At 36.2% G+C, this 23,805-nt stretch overlaps 1 protein-coding gene and 1 pseudogene across 22 annotated transcripts in view; one reads left to right on the forward strand and one right to left on the reverse strand.

Moving 5' to 3' along the window:
- ROBO1 (roundabout guidance receptor 1) overlaps positions 1-23,805 on the reverse strand; it is a 1,128,624-nt gene that overhangs the window by 221,731 nt on the left and 883,088 nt on the right. The window lies entirely within an intron of this gene.
- Positions 15,642-15,971, forward strand: LOC112917699 (ATP synthase subunit f, mitochondrial pseudogene; annotated as a pseudogene).

A 23,805-nucleotide genomic window follows, 5' to 3' on the forward strand; every position in this document is an offset into this window, starting at 1 on the left:
TCATAATTAAAGGTCTGTAAACAGTGATCACAAGGTATGTGTACTTAAGGATCAATACATGACCAAGAATCTTGTCTAGTTCCCTTTCTGGGTTGCTATGTGATCTGACTACTTCTAAAGCTGATCACTGTTTTTTAATTCTCTCTGAGACAGAAGTCATTGCTCAAAGACAAGTAGCCAAAGAATTCTCAACCTTCTTTCTTATCCCACATTCCCCAATATAGACATCCTGGTATTCCATTAATCAAATCTAAATACCACATGTTTCTTACTATGGGCTAGTGCCCTGCTCTTCAATTGTTTCAAGCCATGACCTTACATGACAAACAAACAAACAAAAAACATTTCTCCAGAGATCCTGAGAGATTTTCTTTGTGGGCTTATCTTTTTTCTAAAATCTATCCTTGGCTAGGAATCTCACCCCAGGCGGATTGATCTATCTCAGATGTGGAATTCTTCAGAAGATATTAGAGTTAAAAGAGGTAAGATTCATTGCATTTCATTCTTACAGTTGTCCAATATTCAAATAAGATTTTGGTTGTTAGCATTTTTGAGTACTTGGTCTTTTCTGTGTGTATGTATAAAATTGATGGCCTTCCCAGTCCAGGAATTTATGTTGGTTTGTGCTGGATTTTTTTTTCCCAGTAAGACTTGTCAGTAATATTAATAAAACATCACAGTAAACATTTTTCAGGGTAGAAAAAGATAAACAGTGTTTATTAAATAAACAGTTATTTTCTGAAACTAATTCTTTAAATAATTTATTACAGTCCCTTCATTAGGATCAAGTTCATGTTCATCTTAGTGACAGCACGATTTTATCACCTTTAATCATACCCACTTCAAACAAAATCTTTCTAGACTGAAAATCTTAGACTTGTCACGATGTAAGCATATAAAAACCGTTTCTTCTCTGGAACCACTTCAGTTTGCTCTCCTTTGAACTATGCCCATCCCTAGATCACACCCATGAGCAACAAAAGCGCAAAATGCCACCTCTTCTGCTGCCTCTCAGGCCATGTGTAGCAAAATGGCTCTGAATGAATCACCCCCATGAATCATCTGTTTACATTTATTGAGATAACAGAGAACAAATGATAACAAAAAATATATTAGCTAAATGATGAATATGCTACTAGAAGCCACACAAGATATCAATGAAATGTCAAGAAGGCAATATGGGACTATGTCTTACCTGTCAAAAGTAATTTCCAAAATAAATGGACCTTAGACAGCATGGCCAATGCTTTCATCTTGGCTGTCTTAATGATCAAAGCAAATCATTGCATGATTGATTCAGCTGTTTCAATCACAATGAAGGCCAAAATGAATGGATTAGATGTTCAGCTGTCTTGATCATCCAAAGGAAATAGATACAGTCTCAGAGTTAAAAAAAAGAAAAAAAATGTGATCTGGTGATACCTGAAAATGACTAAAATTGTACCTTCAAATGGAACAAATAGTGTATATATTATAACCAGTCTACCAGTCATATTCACCCTCTATCAAATTATCTGAACCTGGATTTCATAATTGGAAAGTAATGATATAAAAAAAATGATTAGTAATGTTTACTGAAGCCTTAATGTATGCCATAAATTAGTTTAAGTGCCTCATAAGTCTTAATTCATTCATCTTCACAACAATCCTCTGAGATGAGTACTGTTAATATCCACATTTTAAAGATGAGGAAACCACGCATGAGGCCACATTTGCACGAGCTATCAGTAATAGCTGCACAAAATTGCATATCTGGTTATTGAGTCACTCTACTGTCAAACCTTAATCCCTCCACAGTAGTATGATTAAAACACTTAGTTGAAATGAATATTAAATGACAAATTAATGTAGAAAATGAATTTATATTGATGTAAATAGAAGAATGAGAAGTAAAAAAAAAAGTTTAAAAAACCCATAAGCCTTTTAATTCTAATAATCATGAAGAGTGAATAAAATATATATCACAGTTCATTATTTATAACAAATAACAAATGTATTAATATAATAATGGACACTAATAGAATATAGTCAACTCAAATTATGTACTATAATGAGAAGGAAGGGCCCTGGATAAACCTAAATCACAGGTAAAACTAAACTATAACTCTCGATCATCAGAGCAAACAGAAATCATAGATAAAGTATTAGAGAAATTAGGCATTTGCTTATCTCCCTGCAGGACTTGAAATTAGACAGCTTCTTATTGCTGTACTCTTTAGGCTTAAAGGAGGTTCACTCAAGTGTTGGGGCTGGGTCCCATGGGAAACATAAAGGAACCCCTCCTTTCCTCAATCAGAGCAAGTACAAGGTCTCTGCAGTGTGCTAGCCATAATTAACCAGCAAAGCAGTACAATGTTCAGAACTGCTGACACTTGCCTCAGCCCAATTACCTAATTTTGACCATAAATGGAGTGGAAGTAATAATAGGAGAACTAATTTATACCCTAGGAGTAGAGAAAGCCTTTCTAACAATGTCACAAAAGCCAGAGTCATAAAAGAAAAAAAAAATCGATAAAGTCAATCACTTAAACCCCAATTTTCTGTACTGCAAAATCACCATAAATGAAATAAAAAGACAAATGGCAAACTGTGAAGATATTTACAATTCCCATGACACATTACATTTTCCCTAATATATAAAGAACTCATACAAATCAATAAGAAAAAGACTAACAAGAGAAACATGAAAAGTATGACCAAATTGTTCTCTCTCAAAAACACACAAAAATGGCTTTTAAACAAATAAAGTAATACTCCACATCACTCATAACAAGGGGACTGCAAATTAAGACTTTAATGATATATCAGATAGACAAAAATTCAACAAAACACACAAAAAAATGATTTTATGCTATTAGTGAAGGTTTTGGAGAAATAGAAACTATATTGCTTCAATGGTGGGATGATAACTCCTATAACTGGTGGGAAAAAAAAAAAACAAGTGGCAATATCTAATAAAATTATAGATGCATGTATTTTTTGACACAGATTTAACTCTAGGAATTTATTCACTGATCACTTTTCAACTTGCAAAATGACATTTCTACAGGATTATTCATTGTTAGCACTGTTTGCCACAGTAAAGAGATTGGAAACCACACGAATGTATATTTAGATGGAACTGGATAAAATATACCCTATTCAGGCACCTATGTGTCTTTATAATAATAAAAATGAGGAAGTTCCTCATGTACTGGTATCAATATATATAATATGCTACTATTTGTGTGATAAACATGCTTTTATTTTCATATTTTTAAAATTATCTCTGAAAGGATCCCCTAAAACCTAACAATTTGGAAGTTTCCTGTGGAGAAGAACTAGGAAACAGGAAGACTTTCTATTACAGATAATTTTTAAAGTCTCTGAATACTCAACTATGTGAATGTCTTAATTATTTAATAGCTTGATTAGAAAAATAATAATCCGATTTTCAGAACCAAAAATCAGTACTTCATTCCTTCCCTGAGTAGGAGAGAGAGATTTACCTTCCAGGAGGCTAAATTTAAGTTCATAATTCCATTTCCAGCAGTGCTTTATATCATAGCAAATGTCTGTTAAGCAGGAGTTAATTATTTTTAATATACTTTACACAACATTCATGTTTTATATAATTTAACTCTCTAGAAGCTCTCCGATTTTCCTTTAATCAGTTATACTTGCACAGAAAACACCAAGAACAAACAGGTACTAGGTAACCATAGGTAAACATGTCTCAGAGGAAGTATCTTTCAACAAGAATATATTTCTCCAAAAGTTTTAATAAAAGCTATGTCATGAGCTGGAAATAAATTATATGATATCAAATACAAAGCTAACTTTCATTCTTTTTTATAGACAGATTTCTAGCAAAAAGTAATTGCAGAAACTGAAGTTTAGAAAGAATCCTTTTGTAAAGAATAAAATATCTATGTAGCAGAGGAACTATCAGGTGGTAGGTCAATATAATAAAGTATACTCTCAATAAATTGAATGAAAGGATATGAAATGAATTGAATGGAAGTTTAAATGTGAGTCCACATTTATTTCATTAAGATTTGGTCTACTGAACCTATCTTTAGCACATCTGTAAGTCAGAGTATAGACAGCTTACCTACATGTGCCTATGACAAATAGCACAAAGAAGACCATATGAATGCCACTGACATCACTTTATGTTAATACCAGTATTTTGGGAAAAATAATTTTCAATTATTCCATTTATATGCGTCATACTGCTAAAATTGCTGTTTGTGTTTCCTTTACATTGCTTAGAAGGAGTCACATTTTAAAATTCATTTTGCCAGGGTGCCTGGGTGGCTCAGTTGGTTAAGCATCTGTCTTTGGCTCAGGTCATGATCTCAGGTGTCTGGGACTGACCCCCTCATTGGGCTCCCTGCTGAGTGGGGAGCCTGCTTCTCCTTCTTCCCCTGCCGCCCAACCCCACTGCTGACATGCACGCTCGCTCGTTTGCTCGCTCTATCACACACGTGTGTTTCTCAAATAAATAAATAAAATATTTTAAAAATACATAAATAAATTTCATCTTGTCTCCCAGTCAGCTATCCTGAAGGAAATGCATATTTGATATGTTTTACAAAGAAAGTCAAAGTGAATTTGATTAGCTAGGATAAAACCAAACTCAAGCCTTCTCTTTTCTCAGTCCCTTCTCCTAAAGATAACTTGTTTGTGTTTTTGGACTCAATCGGATTTTTCTGACCTTTAGCTGTCTGCAATTTTTTTTTAACCTCCTTTTCTGGATTATCCAACTGTTAAATATATTCACACAGAGTCTCCTGGCCTTTCAAAGCTTCAAAGGATCTATTAAGAAAGAAGTTTGTGATACACCATAATTTTACAGGAACAAATAAAAGGTCAAAGGATCCAAGCCCAGAGATGACAAGATAGTTCACTGAATAAATCAATATTAGGCTCTATGTTGACCATGACGGAAAGTTTATGAGCAAAGGGCAAATCATTTAGAGGGTTCCAGGAAACCTTGTGCTTGAGCAAGATCACTCCCTCTGCACTTCTGTCTCACCTGAAAATCCTCCCATTTTGCACCATAGTTCTCAGTATAATAAAATACAAATTTAAAGTCAGGTTCTAACATTTAAAATGTTTTAAATGAAAGTTTTTCCATATATTTACAATTAAATCAAGAAAGCATACATTCAGTAAGTGACATGGAAGTTAGGATGGCCTTATGGTTTAATAATTAATGAATCCCAGCTTCCACTTGGGTATAGGTAACGCCTTGAAATTCCTCAAAGCCAGTCTCTGGAAAATGGAGGCTACAGACTTAAGTGCACCACCAAACATGTGTAGTATCTTAATGCATCAAAGCTATTTTAAAAGATAGGTCTATAACTAAAGTAATTCTGTTAAAATTTTTAAAAATACCACTTTCTTAATTATGTTATACTTAAAGAGGTCAAAGGAAAAACATGGTCAAAATCTGACACTTTTAAAATTCTAAGAGCCTACCTAAGGATTTACTTTCAAAATAGTATTTTAGTATATATGCGTACTTGCACTGTCCAGTAAGGCAGCTGCTAACCATTTGCGACTATCATACACTAAGATGTTCTAGAAATGTAAAATTCACAGGTTTTAAAGACTTTGGTATGAAAAAAGGATGTAGATCTCAATAATTTTTATATTGATTACACTTTAAAATGCTATGACTTTGGATACTAAGGTAAATCAAATGTATTATTAGGATTAGTTTTACTTCTTTCTTTTTTCCCTTTATGGGTCCTATAAAACAAAAAACTTATATATGTGGCTCACATTCATACCTTACATTATATTTCTATTATCCTTTATGTGCATGTGCCTTAGCATGTATAACATATTGTGCACATGTATGCATGTACACACAAATATATAGATATTTTAATATTTGATATATATTTACATAGATAAATATATTTCCTAAAGAATTGTATATAAGTCTTCTAGATTTAGAGACAGAGAGAGATAGGTGGGTATTTATTTCCCAAAAGAAAAAAAAAACTTATTGGAAAAGAATTAGCTAAATGATAGAAGATAACTTGTGAAACGTAGTTTTTTTAAAGGCCACTCTAACTACTACACAAACAAATGCTGGCTTTGAATGGCACCAGTTCAAGAACGGGTCAGCAGAAGCTAAGCATAATGCCCATAATGTCTGGGAAGCCTCCAAAGGGGAAAGTGATAGCGTGTCTACATGTTTTAATCCCCCAGTAGCACAGGCATTCGCTCTGGAGGACTGCAATAAGCTGCCTTTCCAGATAAGGTAATACAAGTGATTATGAAGAAAAGCTTTAAAATCCGTGCAGTAAATCACTTAAAAAAAAAAAAAAAAACACAATGTGCTCAGAATTCTTGAGGCAAGTAAATTATTTTTCCTGGATTGTGGTAGCATGCTCTGCTTTGCTGGTTTGTAAAGGTGGCCCTTGGAGACTCTTAAGTATTGGAATTTAGTTTATTTTTATAGAACATCAAATATATGCTTAAATAAGCTCCAAAGACTTCTTTTTCTCTGCCAATGTCCTAGAATGAGGCTTCTTCCTGCCACTAAACACTAGGGAGATGGTAAGAAAGATATAAATGTAAAATCTAATTTGTAATCTCTTTTGTAATTACAAACAAACTGCATCAAGGAGTCCTTCTTTAGTTAAGTCACCACAAAGTCAAAATCAGTGAGGTTTGAGTGAAAATTTCCTCTGCAAAGGCAAGACAAATATAAAAGCCACAAGCTTGTCTTCTTGTTGACTTGGAGGTAAATGTCAAATTCACTAAAATGACCTTTAATCTTTTAACTCATCAATCACATTTCATTGCATTGATGTTTTGATATAACAAATTGTTATTAAAATGTATGCAAATTTGATCCTCCTCATTGCCAAGTAAACCGATGTCCAATCTGAAAGTCTTTCCTGTGAATATCAAACATCTCTCCAGTTAAAGCAATCAATACCATTTTCATTTATGATGACGGTACCTCTTCTGTCATGATATTTTGGATAGGAAAGAAAAGTTGTTAAGGCTACAGAAAATGTTACTTTATAAATAGAATTTTATAAAATATAATCTTGGATTCATAGATTCCACAACTACGAGACCAATTTAAGGATTCCAATTGACTTTGGTGTTTCTTTTCCTGTTTTTAATTGGTCTAATCTAGACAAACCCACACTATGTTCATAGTATAGTTAAATACCATGTGTTGACTCCTGACATTATGCTGTTATTACCTTAAAATGGAAACATTCATTTAAAGTATATAAGTGGTGTACTTTTAAAGAACCTTTCTGTGGTTTTTCCAAAAGCATTCCAGAGAGGTTACTTACATTGCTTTGAAACTGGTTTGAGTTATGGGAAGGCTGTAGCCTTCGACCAGCAGCTGAGACAGCAAAGGAGATGAAAGTTTTTAGCTCTGAGATCCAAGGGGAAACACAGCTGCTGCAGCTGGCCTGCTAAGATCTCAACACTTAGTACAACGATCTAGAAGGCGATAATGCCATGTCTCGGCTTGAAAAGTGCATTAATAAAAACAATCCTTAAACAAAACAGGGAAATCGATTAATCAAATCTAGGCTCCAGGCTGAAAAACAAAATGATTTAAAGAAACAAAAGGCAAGTGAAGGGGAAATCCTTTTAGATTTTTAGAGATACCTGCTTTTGAGACATCATCTTGGCTCAAAGACATCCTATAGGGGACGGAATATTAACTTGTTAAAAAACCAAGTTTGGGAGTGCCTGGCAGGCGCAGTCAGTAGAGCATGTGACTCTTGATCTCAAGGTTGTAAATTTGGCTTCCACATTGGGTGTAGAGATTATTTAAAAATAAAATCTAAAAAAGAAAAAGAGGGATGCCTGGGTGGCTCAGAGGTTGAGCGTCTGCCTTTGGGTTGGGGCATGATCCTGGGGTCCTGGAATTGAGTCCTACATCAGGCTCCCTGCAAGGAGCCTGCTTCACCCTCTGCCTCTGTCTCTGTCTCTCTCTCTCTATGTCTCTCATGAATAAATAAATAAAACCTTTAAAAAAGAAATAAAAGTAAAAAAGAAGAAGAAAGCAGAAGGAGAGAGAAGAAGAATGGAGGAGGAAGAGGAGCAAAAGGAAGAAGCCACTGCCACCAAGTTTACCTTGGACAAGTACTTCTAAAGAGTTTCTCAAATTAATATAATAGAAAATGGGAGTCTGACAAATGCGTATCTTCCATAATAGGTGCCAGAAATGTCTTGGGCCACAGTTTGTTTCCCTTTATTAGTTACACTGCAGAACACATGTGTAAAGCTGGTAGATCTTAGAAATTAACTGTGCGTTGCAACATGTGAAGTACCTGAAGCTGTACCTCAAACAGTTTGTCTACAGAGGGCAAACATATTTCCATGAATCTGTCAGAGAAGCTATGGCAAAATATCTGGATATGGTGTTTTTTTTCCCAAAATAATTATAAATATCAGGAAAATGTAAGACTCCTCTTCTCATATTAATAACATCTTACTTCCAAGGACTTCAAAGTCCTAAACAGCCATTATCTTATTAAGCTTAACAACCAGTCAAGCAGGTAAGAGAGTAGCATTATTATGACTATTATTAAACCTATTTTAAAGATAAGGGCCCAGGCTTGGTAAGGGCATGTAACTTCCCCAAGGCCACACACTAAGTTAAAGAGGAAATAAAACTGGGGCAGCTCATCTGGTCTAGAACTTCTTCACTGTTCATTTGCAGTAAACTCTGCTTTCAGGTTAAAATTAAAGTTAAGATAATTAAATGCATTATCTTTTATATATATAATTGTTTTGTTTGTATGACAACAGTGCATTTGGAAAAAGGGCAACCTGACAAATGATTATAAAAATTATCAGACAACTAAGCAGCCTTCCAATATCTTTTTCCTCCAACTTGCTCTTGTCAAAAGGCAACATAAAACTAACCTGTGCATTCTGTTTAGAGACTTGGTTTTTTTTTTTTTTTTTAAGTTAAATCTATATCTAATGTAGGCCTTGAGCTCATGACCCAGAAATCAAGAATCACAAGCTATACCAATTCAATCAGCCAGGTGTCCCAGCCTGTGCATTCTGAACGGTACGACCTTATTACTTATCTGGATGCAAGAAATATCCCATGATTTTATGTTTTCTCAACAATCAAAGAAATGTGTTAGTTTAAATCGGCTTATTAGCTTTCTTTAATGGAAAAGGACAAATTTGTAGATATTACTTCTTTATCCCACCTCCAAAAGCAGAAATGTATTTAAGAGTTATATCACAACTTCAGTAGTAATTATTTCCATCCAATCATTCATTCATTCAAATGAATTTGTTCTGGATCCTAAAGATGAAGCAGTGAACAAAAAAAGATGGAGTCCTCTCTAACAGTGATAAGTGCTAAGCAGAAAATCTAGAGCAGGGTAAAGGGGGTGAGAGAGTATGGGTAGGTGCGGTGCAGGTTGCCCTATTACATAGGAAATCAGGTTTTTTGTGAAGGTCGTATAGCTCAGATTTAAAGGAAATACAGAAGCAAACCAAATGGGTATGCAGTTGATAAAACTGTCTAGGCTGAAGGTATCCTGTAAGCCTGGGGAGAAATGAGCCTCAGTAGAGAACACAAAGTCAAAGAGAGACCTGCGCCAGGGGTGGGGGTAGAGGGATGATAAGCATCATGTCAGGTTCATGGTCCCTGTGGAGACTTTGGCTTTGACACAAAGTGAGATCAAAACATCCAAGAGTTTACTTCTCACGAAGTAAATTACATTTTTTAATAACAGATTTTTTTTAAAAATTTTATTTATTTATGATAGGCACACAGTGAGAGAGAGAAGCAGAGACACAGGCAGAGGGAGAAGCAGGCTCCATGCACCGGGAGCCTGACGTGGGATTCGATCCCGGGTCTCCAGGATCGCGCCCCGGGCCAAAGGCAGGCGCCAAACCGCTGCGCCACCCAGGGATCCCAAATTACATTTTTTTAAAGATATTATTTATTGGAGCACCTGGGTGGCTCAGTGCTTGAGCATCTACCTTTGGCTCAGGTCATGATCCCCTGGGTCCTGGGATTGAGTCCCACATCAGACTACCTCCAGGGAGCCTGCATCTCCCTCTGCCTATGTCTCTGCCTCTCTCTCTGTCTCTCATAAATAAATAAATAAATAAACAAACAAATAAATAAAATCTTTTTAAAAAATATTTTATTTATTTATTTATTTATTTATTTATTTATTTATTTATGATGGAGCATGCACAAGGAGTAGAGAGAGAGGGAGAAGGACAAGCAGACTCCCCATTGAGCATGGGGCCAGACATAAGGCTCAATTCCAGGTCCCGGGACCTTGAGTTCATAACCTGAACCAAAGTCAGATGCTTAACTGACTAAGCCACCCAGGGGCCCCATGAATTCCTTTTTAAAAGGATCATTCTAGATGCCCTGAGAACAAAGAGAGATGTGGGTATGGAGCAGGATGGTAGCAGGAGCACAATTAGGTGGTAACTGCAAGTAACTCAGGTAGAAACAATGGTGGCTCTGTCTGTCACAGTAGTGGTAACACAAAAACAGGATGAGAGCCTGGATACATGTTGAAGGCACATATGACAAGACTTGCTGATGGACTGGATGAGGGGTATGAAAGATAGAGAGGAGTCAAGCCTGACTTTATGGCCTTTAAGTTGAGCAACTAGAACATGGAATGTCTATGTATTGAGCTGCAAAGGCTAGGGGGTAGATCAGTCTTTTGATATTTGTTTTGGACACAGTGAGGTTAGGGCGTCCCTTCCATCTTCTAAGTAGAGATGCTCAGTTGGCAGTTCAGTAGGGTTTAGTGGAGCAATGCTTTAAAATTATAGAGAGTTAGGGGACCTTAACCAACAACTTTCACTTACTTTGAAGGGAAACACAGGGAATGTTCTCAGAAACACATGTTCCACTACAAGCGTTGGCAGGAACCAGAGTCCTTTGATTCCCAGTTTATCTCTTACTTCAATATATCATGGTATAATCAAATATGAAAAAATATGATAAAATGGTCATTTTTTAAAGGATCTTTAAGGAAACAACTGCACTTTCAAATCTTCAAGTCAGATTGATTTTACTAGTTTTCTTTCTGAGAATGCTCAAAGAGAAATTTAGTCTCTTTTGAATGGCTCAGTTATTATGAGAATATCAATAAATACATAAAGTTGAAAGTAAATATCTGAAGCCTGTTTTTGTTTGAGTTTTAAAATAATTTATATCTCTTCAGGGCACCTGGGTTAATCAGTCGGTTAAACATCTGCCTTTGTCTCAGGTCATGATCCCAGGGTCCTGAGAATGAGGCCCAGGTTGGGTTCCCTGCTCAGTGGGGAGTTTGCTTCTCCCTCAGTCTCTCCCCCTTGCCTGTGTTCTCTCTTTCTCAAATAAGAATCTTAAAAAATAAAAATAAAAAAAATAATTTATACCTTTCATATTCTTTCTTTTCTTCATCTCATCTTACTTTTCTAGCTGACAATCAGTGTGTCTTGCAAGAGCAAGTACAGAAGATACAAAAGGATTTAAAGGGAGGTTCACAGCATCCTTCTAGGAGTAACACTAAACTTTATTGCTTAATTCCTAGTTTTCACATGTCTTAAGACAGATGAAGCTAGGCTGGACCCTTTATGTTGTTTTCAATCAACCTCTCTGTCATATATCATACATATAAGTACATGTACAGACACACACACACACACACACACACATTTTAAGTCCCCTTTTTTGGGGTGGCATTGGGCATTAAGTTTGGCTACAAACTTATGTTTCCAAATATGGGTTAATAAGCTTTATTTCAGAGTATGAAAATAACTTTTTTTGAAGAGAAAAAAGGTACCCCAAAATAGGTACCTATATCAACCTATATTTTAGATATTACTAGTAAATTTTAATATTAAATTTGAAACCAAATAACAATTTTAATGAGAAATCACACTGAAGGTCAAGGCCCTACCAGCAAGAAAATAACAAAGAGCTCAAACTTTTTTATCCCATTGTGTTATGCAAGTCTTAGGTAAACTATTGAAGCAAATATGTGACATAGAATAAAACAAAATCTTTCTTGAATTTTAGGGAACACAAAAGTCTGTCAGGAAGTCCTATATGGAAAAGGGCTGTTAGAATAAGAACCGTTCACAACGGCTGGTGACGATGCCGCAGAGATGCTTCAGGCAGGAGTGGTGTGGCATGGGGGGGCACACCCAATCATTGCAGTAAATTATGCCTTCATTTTATCAGTGCAATTCTTCAGTTTTTGTCCTGCTGGTTGGTCTACACATAGATTGTTGGAGAACACAATAACAGAAGATTCTAGAAGATAAACATAGAATTTTTTCTGTCTCTGGAAAGTCCATTTCTGGTCTGGGAAACAGAGGGATAACAATCTTTATTACCTTTACTCTTTCATATACATCTTTCAAATAATCTTAAACATATAAGATTAGATTTGAAAAATACACATCCATGGGCCGCCTGGGTGGCACAGTTAGTTGAGCATCCAACTCTTGATTTCAGCTCAGGTCATGACTTCAGGGTCCTAGGATTGAGCCCTGTGTCCCTGTGTCCCTGTTTCGGTGGCTGTGCTCAGCAAGGAGTGTGCTTGGGGATTTTTTCCCTCTCCTGTCCTTCCTCCTGTTCATGTTCTCTCCCTCTCTCTCTCAAATAAATACGTCTTTAAAGAAAAATACATGTCTATTAGCCTACTTTGAGTATTGTCAAAAAAAAATCTATTTGTTATCTACTCCAAAATTAAGAGAATAAGAAAGTTTGGCATTTGGGGAAGTCTGGACCATCACCAGGTCTCATTTTCCACATCATAAGGCAGTTGGGGAGATTAACTGTTACATACCTGCTATACAAAGAACACTCAATAATTTTTGGTTTTTTCTTACTACATGTTCATCTATAATTTATAGCTAATAATTCTCACAGATAAAGTATAAGAATTTATTTGGAAAAGGAAACTGAAAGCACTTGAAAATATGTAAATCAGTTTTATAAGTTGTGTATCAGTATTATAAACCATTGCTGACTGATCCTCAACAATGTAAGGTATGGAAAATATAAAAAGTAAATTAATAGAATTATTTGAAAATAAAACAACAAAAAGCAGAGATAACTTTTTGAAAATATAAAGCAGCTTTGCTACTGGGATTTTGTTTTTCAGTTAATCCCCTTCATTTAACTCAAAATAATTTATAGGCTGTCAAACAAGAGATTGATTTCCTATCAAAATATTAAAAATTTAGTATTTTTAGTAGAACATAAGAAAGCATAACATAAATATAAAAACATTATAAGCAAACACTTATGAGATGCTTATGCTAGTTATCAACATTATGAACAATAATCTCTCTATATATTATAAATTTAAGCAATACATTAAGCCAATGTGTGTACCTTCCCAGAAATTTAAACCATGTTTTAATTTAGAATCAGTTCCTAGGTAATGAAACATAACATCAAGCATGCATTCATTTTTCATGGTTTCTCTCAAATCACTAAAACTACTTAAGAATTTCATTTAGTATTGTAGGATATTTATAAATTAAGCAAAGCAATTTAATACATGTTAAACAGAAGGACAATGATGATTTGTGGAAAGGAGTACTTAAAACACTCTGAAATATGTCTGACTCCAATTAAGTGAGACTCTTTATCATTAAAACATTTTTCTGGGGCAGCCCCAGTGGCGCAGCGGTTTGGTGCCGCCTGCAGCCCAGGGTGTGATCCTGGAGACCCTGGGTTGAGTCCCACGTCAGGCTCTCTGCATAGAGCCTGCTTCTCCCTCTGCCTGTGTCTCTGCCTCTCTCTCTCTCTCTCTGTGTCTCTATGAATAAATAAATAAAATCTTTAAAAAAATTTTTTTTCTTTTCACTACAGTAATACCCATTCTACTTTCTGTAGTACAACAACTCTTTATTTTTTTTAAGATTTTAAAAATGTATTTATTCATGAGACAAAGAAAGAGAGACGCAGAGACACAGACAGAGGGAGAAGCAGGCTCCGTGCAAGAAGCCGGACGTGGGACTCGATCCCATGACACTGGGATCATACCTTGAGTCGAAGGCAGATGCTCGACCACTGATCACCCAGGTGTCCCTGTTACAACAACTCTTATCAAATAATACTACCAGTGCCAAAACTCCTTAACTGGAGACTAGCAAACCAAACAACATTAAGAAATTACCTACAAAGGGTACGTGGCTGGCTCAATCAGTAGAGCATGCAACTCTTGCTCTTGCTTGAGTTCAAGCCCTATGTTGGGCATAGAGTGTACTTAAAATAATAATAAACAAATTAATAGAAAAATGTTTTTAAAAAGTTACCAAAAAATAGGAAAAAATGTGGTTAGGATTATAATTTCTCCTTATCATAACTTTTCATAAAAATAGTTAATGCTTCCTCATTCTTCAATTATTTGTCATCACTATTCAGTGCCCTGTTATTTTAGCAATAAGAAGGAAGATATCTATAAATGAAACAAGGGAAGTAGATAGGGATTAAATCATAAAGGACTTTGAGTAACAGGCTAAGAAATTTTATTTTATCATGAAGACAAAGACCTTTTGAGAGATTTGTAGAAAATAAATGATGAGATGTGGTTTGCATATCAAATAAATGTTTCTTTTTTTTAAGATTTTATTTATTCATGAGAGACATAGAGAGAGAGAGGCAGAGACACAGGCAGAGGGAGAATCAGGCTCCATGCAGGGAGCCTGATGTGGGATTCGATCCCGGGTCTCCCGGATCACACTGAAGGCAGGCACTCAACCGGGCTGAAGGCAGGCACTCAACCGCTGAGCCACCCAGGGATCCCCTCAAATAAATGTTTCAATGGCAAAGTAGAAAGCAGTTTTTCAAGGGGATGGAGGCCATAGGCAGAGGCATAGTTAAGAAATGCCAAGTGGTAGTGATGGATTATAAGATATATGGTCAACAGAGTCTATTTATGGTGGCCAATCCATGGGAATACAATGGTTAATAGATAGTAAGAAGATGGTGACATTAAAAATGGCTTGTGCCATTTAAATTCATTTTAAAGAAAACAATAAAAAGGAACAGATTTGAAGAAATAATAAATTCAGTTTCAGACACTTTCTGAGGTGATGGTAGGAGGTGCCAATGAAGATCACAGTAAGCATTTGGTACTCATGACTTTGCAGATTTGAACCAAGTTCTCGGAGTCATCACTTACTTGAGTGACTGAAAAAGCAGGGGAGGGGATAGAAGCAGGATGAGAGGGAAAGAATGGAGGGAAGATGACAAGGGAAAGGAGAGGAGAGGTGGTAAGCAAAAGTCGCACACAAAGGAAATGAGGAAAGTAAGGAACATGACACATACACATTACATGTATTCATAGTACACACACATATTATACACATATATACATACTATATATAACGCATATACTATACACATCATGTAATAATGTGTTGTATACAGTATGTGTGTATATTATATTGTGCATGTGTGCACATAGGATACATTTAATATTACATATAAATATATATAAGGTCACTGTGATGGTTGATTTTATATGTCAACTTGGCAAGGCAATGTTACTCAGCTGTTTGGTCAAACAGCAGTCTAGATGTTACTGAAAAGTCATTGTTTAAATGTGATTAACATCTAAATCAACCCCAGCAGAGTGGACACCCAGGACTCCAAAATGGTTTCCTCCACACCAGTGAAAAAGAAGCTTATGGATGCGAAACTAGGAAAGCTACCAAGCTGGATAATCATGCAGGATTTCACCCCTGAAGGCACTGCTGGAACATTTCAAAGAGGTTACTAAGGGTATTACAACAAGTACGTTAATGTGAAGAAAGGAAACATTGCTCGGATTTCTATGGTGTTGGCAGCTTCTATGCTGTTCATCTACTGTCATTACTACAAGGAACTCAAAGGTGAGAGGCTATGTGGTGCCACTGGTGAGGGCCCAGTGTGGAGGCACACTTGGCATTCCTACCTGTGCCTGGCACCTTTGAATCTTTCATAACCTAACTCAGAATCAACCTCTAATAAAAGATGACTGACACTCAGAAAAAAAAAATCTAAATCAGTACACTTTAGGTAAATCAGAATACCCTCCATAATGTGGGAAGTCTTCATCCAAACACTTGCAGTCCTTAGGAGAAAAGGCTGAGATACCTTCTCATCCCTCCTCCCTCCATTCACACCACAAGGAATTCTACCTCCAGACTCAAGACAGCAGTATCAACTCTTCTCTGAATCTCCAGTCTGTGGGTATGCTTTGCAGAATTTGTCAGTCACCTCCCATCTCCTATTTTGTCTATAATCTCTCCTCCATGTAGACCTAATATTATTTCTGTTTCTCTGGAGAAACCTCACTAATATAATCACTTCAAAGTCAAGGAATATATTTGCATTGAAAATATATATGCCAAAATGTGAAAAGTTGCTTTCTCTGCATGTCAAGATTATGGATGAATTCTACTTTCTTCTTTATTCGTTTCTGTATTCTATGATTTCTCTTGGAAGAGCACATATTAGTTTTACTTTTATAATCAGAAATGAGCCATAAATTCTTTTACCTAAATGTAAGAATTAGAAATTCACATTATAATTCCCAAATAAATCCTTTATGGCAACTATTAAAAATTTTCCAAAATTGTATACATGTTGGAAATTGTATACAATTTTAATAGGGATTTGTCCAATAAAAATGCAATGAAGATTATAGGTTCCTTTCATATTTCTACTAACTTTTATAGTTTGCCAAAATATCAAACATTTTAAAAGGTCTTGGCCAAATGGATGAGATGTTTTCTAGAGCACCAAAATTTGCTCATATTCTGAAAGGATGGTCTAATTTACCTAAAAAAGAAGGTTATAACTAGAAAGGGTGAGAAATGATCAACAAAATAATAAATAAAAAGGTAATCATAAACCAGAAGTTTGAGATTAACATCCAACTACTGTCCATTGAGAAAGGTGCCAATGAACAAAAAATGTGATTTATCTGGTCCTGGGAGCACAAAGAGTGCCTATTTTGAAGATGGTATCATTAAGTTCACTAAATCTGATGCCACTAAACATTTGAACCACACCTTGATCACTTTGATTTCATTTTTACCCAGTGGCAGCCCAAAGGGAATATGTCTCTGTATTATAGCCATTAAGAGAAAACGTGGTGTTTTGGAGAACATTAAACGTCTGAGTTAGTGTCCTGGTTTATTCTAATAAGTTTCCCTAAGCTTGATTAACATAAATCTCTCTGAGAAACAGATTTACTCTTGGAGTGCTAACAAACCAGGTTTCTGAACCTGCAAAGCCAGGCACAATGCTGGCAAAGGTAGATTCAGCAAGGCAAATTTGCTAATACCATCCTGTGAGAGCTACCTGGGTAGATAATTTGCCTTAAAAAATTGTCACATCTCTACAGTGCCAGGCAATGTGAGTTTTTCATTAACATTTTATACCATAATTATTCAAATTATATGGTACTTGAAACTTAAAGTGGTTCAGATAACCTCATTAAACTATGCTTTACATATTATTATGTGTCTTTAAAATTCTCTGCTCAGGCTTCATGCACTGTTATTACTGCTGCAACTAGCATTACTTTAAGCTTAATTTTTAAAACTAGGTCACACACGATAGCACAAAAAGGAAGAAAAGTCTATTTTAAACATGATTAAACAGAAAAAAATATTTTGATTTAAACAAACATCCTAGTAGAAACAAAAAAGTACTGCAAAAGAAACTTGAAATATCACAAGCTGCTCATTCACTCAACATAATATGGTGAAAACCTAGAACAATCTTCCACCTCTCCTCCTTTTTAAAACACTAAGGCAAATAAAAGTGGGAAACTACACCCAAATGAAAAAGCACTTTTACATGTTGTTTTTATTCTAAGAAGAGAGAACATTTAAAAGTTAAAATATAGTTAGTTACAAGGGAATATTCAGAAATGATACACTACCTGAACTTTCTATTTTTTTTTAAGCTTCATGGGTAACAAATTGTATTCTGAAAGGATGATCAATTTGCTAATCTATACCATAGTTATAATCCATTTACAGTTTTGAACATCAGAAATGGGTTTTGGACAGGAAATGTAAATTGCTGTTTCCAGAACTTACTGTTAATTTTGTATAGGAACAAAACTTCAGCTAAACTTAAAAAGTATACTTAACCTGTAGTAAATATCGTACCAGTGCAAAAACAGTATAAAAAATTTCAGGGGAAAAGGCCAAGAACAAGCACATAAACAAAGTGAATAAACATGTCACCAGAAGACTATAGAAGCTATCTAAAGCTGAATATCTTCCCTATGCTTATTACAAGAATGTCATCTTGGGAGATAAAATATAGGACCATAAATTTAAAGGTCACTGAATTTTTCAAGGTAACCCAAACACTGTAAGAACATACAATTAATTCTCCCAACAGTTAGTGTATAACCAATAATTGCAAGAGCCCAGTTATATCTCATAAAGTCTATATCTACTTATGTGCCCTGACCTTTAGGTACAGTCCATCTTAATGAAAATGAACTAGATTATCTAATATTTTTTGATATATTTTATGTTTAGAGCATACTGACCAAAAAAATACTTTTTAAAACATCATATTTATACAATTAAATGAATAATATGCATTTGACCAAAATGTACTTCACTTTCTGGATTGTCATTGTAATCTATAAACGATGATAGACATTAGAAATCTTCAGCATTATTTTCTCTAGTCCTAAAGAGCCACTTCTAAATTTTATCCTCTTAATCCTTTAAACATCTCATCCCAAATTATTCTATTGACTTTTTAGAATAATGTTTACAATGTTAGTTAACTAAAGATTAATTACATTTAAAAGGGAGTTAAACTGATTATTCATATTTAAATCCATTTAAAAAACTCCAAAAGAGCTCAGGTACTAAATATTATTTTCTATATTTATTCATCAATATTCAACTTTTTTTTTTAAGATTTTACTTATTTATTCATGAGAGACATAGAGAGAGAGAGGCAGAGACACAGGCAGAGGGAGAAGCAGGCTCCATGTAGGAAGCCTGAGATGGGATTCGATCCCGGGTCTCCAGGATCACACCCACGGCTGAAGGCGGCACTAAACCACTGAGCCACCTGGGCTGCCCTCAACTTTTTTTTTTTTTTAATAGTCAACCTTTTAAGAGCTAATTTTCAAGACCCCAAATGGGTGGTATAATCATTAGGTAACAAATTTGTGGAACCCAATGAATATAACAGGTCATAAGTTGTGTACCTAAGAAAAGATTGTAGCCTCATAGGCAGGCTACATTTTGTAGCTATTGGACATGGGCATAAATGACATGAAAAAATGTGTTTTTGCTATTGTAATGGTTAATAGGCAGATGTAAAAAACTTCAAATTTTGAAAATTTAAATTTTGCATGCTTTTGGCAATGAATGAACCATAAATGGCTAACTCAAGAGTGAAACATCAGACCAATCCTGATTGTGAGCCTGATGTTTCAAATTGTGCCCTATTCTTACAACTGCTCTAAATATGCCTTGTTTTTACATAAAGAAACAGAATTGAAGAGGTTAAGGCAGTGGTTCTCAAAGTGTTGTCTCTGGACCAGCAGCATTAGCATCATATGGGAACACTTTAGAAATTCAAACTCTCAGACCCAACTCCAGAACTGCTGAATCAGAAACTCTGGGGGTACCATTAGCAATCTGAATTTTATGAAGCCCTTATGGTAACGGTGATACATGCTAAAATTCAGAACAATCATGGGTTGAGGTAATTTGCCTAAGGTCACACATCAATAATTGGTGAAGCCCTAGGAGAACCAGGTCAGCCTCCCTCTTTTAAGGCCCAAACTTTAAGCCAGTACCTTATATATGGCCTCCAGTTAAAAGAGACGTTTTTTGTTTCAAATCCATATTTCTTTCTAAACTGAGTGACTTCTGCTAAAGAGAATATGCTGAACTTAATGGAAACTTTGATGTTATGGAATCTTACAACGCCTCAAGGTCAGCATTCTGACAAATGTTCGACTGTCATGTAAAACACAGGAAACATTCCTGATATATTATCAAGATTTGAGATTGAAATATATAATGCCTCCAGCTCCCAGCTGTTGATCTGGCCAGACGAATTCTCCATTCGACCTTCTCAGACTATAAACAGGCCTTCTTCTTTAACAGGGAGGGGGCGGTGTTTGAGGTCTGGCATTCTGACAAGGAGATGGTTATTTAACATTGGGAAGCAATCAGAACTGGGGACATTTTTCCTCTCCTAGGACACACCAGAAGAAACCAGAGGCACACATGCAGGCCCACACCTCAACAACAGCTCTCTCATGTACCTCCTCACCCATTTCAGATCCCTCCTTCACTAGGACCACCAGCAGACATTTGATGAACTATGCTACACCCAAGTTGTTATCACTAACAAACTCTGGCAATGGGACCAACCAATGCTAGCCAGAGACTCAGTACCAGCAGATCTTCAGGAAGCGGAAACATGGAATCAGTATGGGTACGTGTCCAAAGCACTTTGATTAATGGTATACATAAGGAAGGCCAAGTCTAGAAGTCAAGTTTTCCACAACTTAAACAATAGTGAAGAGACTTACCATTATTACCTCAGCACATATTCTGGGCACTGCTTTTAAAAATCCCAAATGCTTTCTTTTTCCTCAACATGCATAAATCATTCATTAGTTCAACTATCTGCTGAACTCCTGTTCTGTATCATAGATGGTCTAGGTGGAATGTAGGGAGGCAGGAAGACCAGTGCAGAACCCTGAAGTAGTACAGTAGAAAGTAATTCATGTCAGGGTGGTCCTAGTAGAGATGGAGAGAAGTATTATAGACAGAGCTGGCATGTGTTTGGAAGTAGACTCTTACTGATGAGTTAGATGTAATGACAAAGTCTGAAGTATAGATTTTGGAGAAAGTATGATTTTGAAGGTGATAAGACCTAGGATAGGACCAAGGAAAAGCAGAGTAAAAAAATATTGTAGATAAAAAGATCAGGGACCTAAGTCCAACTCTCTAAGATGGTGACAGATTTCATAATTGAAAGAAAGGCAATAAATGTGATGTTAAAGTTATTACCGAAAGAAAAGAACTGGAGATATCAGTATATGATAGCAAGGAGGAAGGATACTGAGAGGTAGAATCTGCTTAAATGAACCTCAAAGAAACAGGGATTTTTGGAAAAGAAGGGAAGAAAAATCATACTTCTGTTACCCCATGAGGTATTCTGAATAGAAAAAAGATGTGGGGAACAGTTGCTTCAAGAACATAATGATGTCTCTAATTATTCTGGTCTAGCTATGGTTGAAGATTTCTTCCCTGGCTCAGAGGAAATGATGATGGATCTTTTTCCCTCAAAGAATCATTACCAGGAAACTAAGGAAGCTGAACAACACAAGAGTAGAAAGGCACAGAAATGAATAAACTTAAAAGAAGGATTCCTCAACACAAAGAACTACTCTAACCACAGACTGAATTGCCTGGAACCAGGACGGAACATTCGGCCCTGATTAATTTTCCTCACCCAGAACCCATGGGGGCTTGCCTGTCAAATGAAGTGGCTTCAACTCAACTCAACCAGAGGTTAGATTTTTAGCCTCTGCCAGGACCTCCCAGTTACCAGCCCTCAAGGTATTCTCTTTGGCTGCCCTCTACAACTTGAAGCTTCCCTCACTTAGCCAATGATCTCTTCTTCGAAGAGGTACTTTCCCATCTTGTCCCCAAAACTGTCTCAACAGTTGTTGTTGTTTTAAATTTCAGCTTTATTGCGGTGCCTGCATGGCTCAGTGGTTGAGCGTCTGCCTTTGGCGCAGGTTGTGATCCCAGGGTCCTGAGATCGAGTCCCACATTCGGCTCTCCACAGGGAGCCTGCTTCTCCCTCTGCCTGTGTCTCTGCCTCTCTGTGTCTTTCATGAATAAATAAATAAATAAATCTTAAAAAGTTTTCAGCTTTATTGAGGTTTTCCAGACAAACAAAATTGTAAGATATTTAAGGTATATATCATGATTTGGTATGTGTATATATTGTGGAAGGATTCCCCATCCAGTTAATCAATATATTTGTCACATCACATATTTAACTTTTGTGTGTGTGTGTGTGAGAGAGAGAGAGAGAGAGAGAGAGAGAGAGAGAGAGAGAATATTTAAGTTCTACTCTCTTAGCAAATTTCACTATTTAATACAATGTTGTCACCTATAGACACCATGTTTTAAATGAGATCCTCAGACCTTATTTATTGGGGGAAACAGGGAGAGACTGGTAAAAGAATACACACTTTTCTTGTCTAATTTTGAAGTTGCCCTGCTGGAGGTTTTTCTCAACCATCCCATGTGATTGCATATGAACTTCCTTCACCAATTAAATTCCTGCTACCTCCTTTGTCATATGTGGATTATCTATTTGTGAGACTATTATTAGTCTCGCAAAGGAGTTTGTGGGTTTCTTCTGGAATTTTTAAAAATATTTTATTTCTTTTTTCTTAAAAAATTATTTATTCCTGAGAGACACACAGAGACAGGCAGAGACACAGGCAGAGGGAGAAGCAGGCTCCATGCAGGGAGCCCGATGTGGGACTCGATCCCAGGACTCCAGGGTCATGCCCTAAGCCAAAGGCAGATACTCAACCAGTGAGCCACTCAGGCGTCCCTAAAGATTTTATTTCTAAGTAATCTCTATACCGAACATGAGGCTCAAACTCACAACCCGAGGTCAAGAATCACATACCTATTGACTGAAACCAACCAGGCACCCCTCTTCTGCATTTTTTTACTAAATGTCCTTACCCCTGTTTCTGCCTTGACTATCATATTGCTGATGCATCTCCTAAACATAGCTCTGGCCTGCAACTCTCCTGATTTCCTTCTCAGATTGCACGAGGATATTAAATGCACAAATCCAAGCTCCATCTTCTCACTCAGAAACCCTGTTGTTCTTCCTATCTCCTTTATTTTCAGATAATAGCATCACCGTCCTCAGTTTCCAAGGCTAGAAAATGTCCCATCTGAACTCTACCTTTATCTTCAGCCCTTCATTTAGGCAGTCAATCACCCTGAAAGAATTTCTCCACCTGACTGCGTAATTTCTACCCTTCCTACTGCCATATTCTGCCTTTGGCTTCTCCTTCTGCACAACAGCCTTCCAATGGCTTCCAACAGCCATTCCAGGCAATGCAGCCTCCCCAGTGACAGCAGGGTCACCTTTTCTAAAACATGTCTGTTAGTCTATTATTTCCCACAGCCTAAAAGTTTCACTGACTCCTATTATATAAAATAAAGTTCTAACTTCTTAGCATGGTCATACAAATTCCCATTTTCATTATATATCACCATGAATCTTACCTAGCTACTGCCATATCCTGAATATAGTATATGTCTCTGCTTTTATGCGTTATCATCCATAAGACAAAAAAATATCTTTCCCTTACTCATCCTTCAGGATACTTTTCAAAAGCTACCTCTTCAAAGAAGCTTTCCTTGATCTTTTTTTTTTCTTCCTGTTAGCAATAGCTGCAATTTCCTTTAGGTACCTTTTTTTTTTTTTTTTAGCTCTCTTGAGCCCCTTATATCTAAGTAGGGGTATATTGACTTTATTTCTCAACTAGAGTAAGTTTCTTGGACGTCCTTGGATATTTCATATAAGCTGTTGAATGAGTAAAAGGGAGAACAGAAAAGGTTCCCTAAGACTTTCACATTTTAAAATATTTGGATTTAGAACAACCTAGGGATGGTAGATACACTAGCTCTCCAAAGATATTCATGCCTTACCTACTCCTTCGGATCTGGGACTACTGTTACCTCACATGGCAAAAGATGCTTTGCAGATGTAATTAAGGCAAT

Source organism: Vulpes vulpes, chromosome 15 (genome assembly GCF_048418805.1).
Source record: "Vulpes vulpes isolate BD-2025 chromosome 15, VulVul3, whole genome shotgun sequence".
Taxonomy (NCBI): Eukaryota; Metazoa; Chordata; class Mammalia; order Carnivora; family Canidae; genus Vulpes; species Vulpes vulpes.